Source organism: Papaver somniferum, chromosome 4 (genome assembly GCF_003573695.1).
Source record: "Papaver somniferum cultivar HN1 chromosome 4, ASM357369v1, whole genome shotgun sequence".
In the NCBI taxonomy this organism is placed as follows: domain Eukaryota; kingdom Viridiplantae; phylum Streptophyta; class Magnoliopsida; order Ranunculales; family Papaveraceae; genus Papaver; species Papaver somniferum.
The window spans coordinates 46,756,251-46,760,993 of record NC_039361.1 but is presented as its reverse complement, the minus strand read 5'-3'; positions in this window follow the sequence as shown (position 1 = coordinate 46,760,993).

The following is a 4,743-nucleotide window of genomic DNA, read 5'->3' as shown; positions in this document are numbered from 1 at the left end:
ATCGGTTCGCGTTATTTTCGGAAAGAAAGTCTAAAATGATATTACAAGTTCTTGTCCATGGTTCAGGTACTATTGGGTCTGTCTTATTAGCAAAAAACCCTGCAAATTACACTTACTGTGTTGCAAGAGATGGGGATGAGCAGAATAATTTATAGGAGGGACTTGATTGGGTGTGCAGTCAACCAAAATTCGAAAATTCTGCTCTGTTGTCGGGACACCTATGCTGTGAGCTGAATATTGTTGAAGCATATGCGTCAATTACATTCAACATGTATTATTATGAAAATTTGGGTTGTCTCGAGAGTTTTTACTTCAACGGAGCTTCTCAGATAACCACATCAAACCCAAGACGCGGTCTCTGTGTCTTTGTTGGAAGCAGGGCTGGTCCTGCAAAATTAATTACACGAAGTTAATCTTCGGGATATTGCTCTTATATATGGATATATATAGAATAATAAGAGAAACTAGATATTTTTTAGGCCTTCTTCTTAACACAACTAAGCAACTATTTATTTTATTAGATTTTGATTAAGAATATAATAGCACAAAAAGATGAAGTCAAAAATATATTAAATAAGAGGGAACATATCAACGTAAAACTTTATAAAATAATAAAACTTTTTGAATTACTTTATATTACCACAATATGTTTACTATATGCGATGCAATAATACTAACTTAATTATAAAAATATGTTTAATGTGATAAAGTTGTGATTTTTAATGTTTAATGTGATAGATGTGATTTTTCTTGAAAAACATGGAAAATTGTGATATAAGTTGTGTCCCTTCATTTTAAACCCATTATATATATTGTTACATCAGTTATGTCCATTTATTTTAAACTTGTTACTTTGCACTTTGCTTATAAGTTGTGCCTCTTCATTTTAAGCCCATTGTTTGAAAAATATTGTGAAAGACATGTCTATAATTTGACAAAAACACGAAGATGAATTATGTGTCCCTGTATTTAAAGTTTTTGTGTCCTTTATTTTAAACACATTGTTTTGTCACATAACACTTTAAATTCTTAAAAAAAATGTAAAACTGAATGTAGTGTTACCAAGTCAAAAAAAAAAAGATCCTCCTTTATTTGAGAAAATTTTTTCAATGGCTGATCACCTATCCATGTATCCTCCCAAAAAAAAATACTTTCTCTGTTACCCAAAGTTAACTGACATCCACTTCTAACAAATTCTTTACTTTTCAAAATTCCAGACCATATGTTGTAACACACAGCTCTATTAGAATGGTTAAGTAAAATGACATTAGTATCTTCTCCAAACTTCTGATTAATATTCCTTCTCTATAAAGCTTTCTTTTCGGACCCATACCTCCATATCCATTTGGAGTGTAAAGATCTATTTACTAACTGCAACTTTTTAATACCAACACCTCCACTGTGTTTTTTAATGGCACTTCAGACCAATGAACCCAACTCCTTTTCTTGACAGTATTAGAATACCCCCACAAAAAGTTTGTCTTAATTCTTTCCAAATTTTTCAAAATAGAAGTAGGCATCTGAAACATTGATAGATAGTATATTGGAAGGCTTGCAGGAACACTTTGTATCATAATCAACCTCTGTCTTTCTGATAAATAAGTTCTTTTCCAAGATGCTAATTTCTGCTGAAATCTTTGCACAATAACATTCCAGGCAGGCTTTCATTTTGATTTACCACCCAAAGGAATACCTAAATAATTTATAGGTAATTTAGACATTATACAACCAAAAATCTCAGCACAAGCTTCACTATTATGTAACTGCCACAAACCTATTATAGTGCTCTTCCTGAAGTTCACTTTCATTCCAGAAACAATTTCAATATCCATAAGGATATTCTTCAGATTATGCACTTGTTGCTCATCATCATTCAAAAATACCAATAAATCATCAGCAAATTGTAAATGACTCATGACAGTACCTTGATGAGCAACTTTAAAACATGTAATCAAACGATCTTCAACAACCTTTTTAAACATAATCGATAATACTTCAGCAACCAAAATAAACAGAAATGGAAATATGGGATCACCCTGTCTGATTCCTTTTTGCTACCTCTTTCAATAATTCAATATTACCAGGAAACCGACAAACTATTTAACATAGGTGTATTTGATCAAGAGGTAAACCAAGTTACCAAGTTCATGGTTTGCTATCAAAGTGAGTTTTGATTAAGATGAATATGTGGGTACTTTTTTGATTGACATTTATTATAAAAACGGTAAAATTGAAAAAGCAAATTTGTTTTGATGGTTTACCAATGAAAACTGATATGACTTGAACTATTATAATAGTATAAAATTATGGGGTACTGACGAAGTGGTAAGACTGAAGTTTATTTGTATTTGTCTCACTGAATGAGGGAAACTGATATCATTCTCGATGGATAGGTTATCTCGAGCGTTATGTTCGTGATAGAAATGTTTTATCAAGAATCCATAATATTCTATTCCCATAGCTAGAGATTTGGAGAGGAAGAAAAAAGATATTTTTTTTCCGTACTTTGATCAGAAAAATTCATAAAAGTCTTGGATCATGAAGACATATAATAAATTGAATACCAAGATTTTTTTAGCAACATTGAAATATCTAATTTGAATACAACGGACTTTTGTAGAATTAAATATCCATGGTTTTTGAATGCCTCGGATTTGTATAAAGGGGAAGGATCCGATGCCATTGTTATAATGACATTATGTTGACATTTGAGCGTCATTCTTCATACAAAATCCAACCGGCAATGAATTTAAAGTTAATTTTTTGATGACATGTTCCTATTATAAAGATATATACTCCATCCAAAAATGAGTGCGTTTTGATACATATAAGACCACCATCTACCATCTTGTATAAAACTATATAATTCTAATTCGAATACCACGAATTTATACAGATTCTCAGTTATCTATAAATTGAATACACCCTCAAAAAGGTTTTGACAAAAAATAATAAAAAATGATTCCCCTAAAAATATGTTTCCCAAAGTTTACCTTTGTCCACTTCATGTCAGGACCGGCCCTGATTGGAAGTTGGAGTAGCGCCTCGACAGATGATCCGCTATTAAACCACCACCCGACAGTTCCATGGGTTCAACCCTACATGCTAATTGTTTTCTCGTACCGGTGCTTTTTGTAGTTAGTCTCGTGGATATCGTGTCACATTAGTAAAAGGTTATGTGGCTTATAAGTCCAACTCGATGTATTGGGAGATTGGAGGTTTTATCAATAAACTAAATTAATCAAAAGCCTCTATCTCTCTCCTGTTCTTCCTATTCTCCATTGAACAGTGATATTCCGCACGACCTTGCGGGAAGCTATCCCACTCAAGTGGCTTCTTTACCGTTAGATCATGTTAAAACCCAGATCTAACATCCTTGAAACCTTTAGGGGAAGTGGTGGGTCCTTTCCTGAAAGTGATGGATACTTTCCTGAATATGAATCTAACCGTTGATTTGATCATGCAACGGTAAAGAAGCCGCTTTTGCGGGAATCCATCCGGAAAAGTCGTGTGGGATAACATTTTTCTTCTCCATTTAGTTTCAAATCTAATTTGATTATAGATTCGATGGAGTTTGTGCTGCAAGTAAAGTTCAGAAATATAAGAAAACACAATGTTCCTAGCTAGACTACCAAAAAGGTAATCCTTTTGTTTCGGGACCTGATTTTCTTAATATTCTTGTGGAATCTCAAAATAAAAGAGTTAGAGATCGTAAGGAAAATAATTACAGCAGATTGAATTTGTTTTCCAGAGAATTTAGGCAGTTTGATGATTGGAAGCTTATTGATGAAGATAACATAAATCAATTTTTTTCTTACTTCAGGAAGCTTATTAAGCATTTGTCCTGAAACCATGAAAAAGAGACCCTTCACCCTTGCAATGCCCTCAAAAACCCATTTTTGTTGGGAAGTTGATTCTCAATCTTGAACCACAGTACCCAAGTTTGATCATGAAATTCTTAAAATCTTGGGTAACATATCAGTTATCCTCAGTGGATTCCTAAAACGTTAAAAAGTAAGTGCATTACCCAAATTACGGTATCCATCATCAGAAATCAGTACAGGCGTTCAGATGTATAGGTAATCGATATCTTTATTAGTAAAAGGTTGCGTTTTTATTTAAATTTTATCTTCTTTGATTCTAAATTCAGTTGATCTTAGATTGTTTGATTAAATTGACTATTGTTAGGTATTAGTTTTTGCGGCATAAATGTGCACAAATGGATTGTATGCCTACTGCCTCATGCTTCTGAATAATGTGATCAGTTTGACAAAAATAACGCATGTTGCTCTATGGATGGAGTTTACCCAAAATGTTGGAATGCAAAGAAATAATTCAAAACCCTTTTAGACGGCCCATTCAGTGCTTTGGATTTGGAGATGTTAAATTTTATGTGATATTACATTTTAGTCTCCTGCTGAATGCTTAGGATGCTTTCAAATATTGAGGCTGAAAAGATGAGGGTACCCAAATATACCTCAATCTAAAACATTTCCTACCTATAAGTCCTTTCTCCGAAAGTGATTGTCTATGGACTGAGTCAAGACATTACAACTAATCCGTTCACACTTCGTGTGATCGTCTATGGATACGAGATCGAGACAATACAACAACGAAGTATGTTTACTTGATAAAAAGGTTCGGACTTAACCAAACACAATAGGATTCACTTATCAAGTAAATAGGAATTAACGTTTGTGTGATTTACTTTAATTATAATAAAACAATTATAATGTGGAAAAT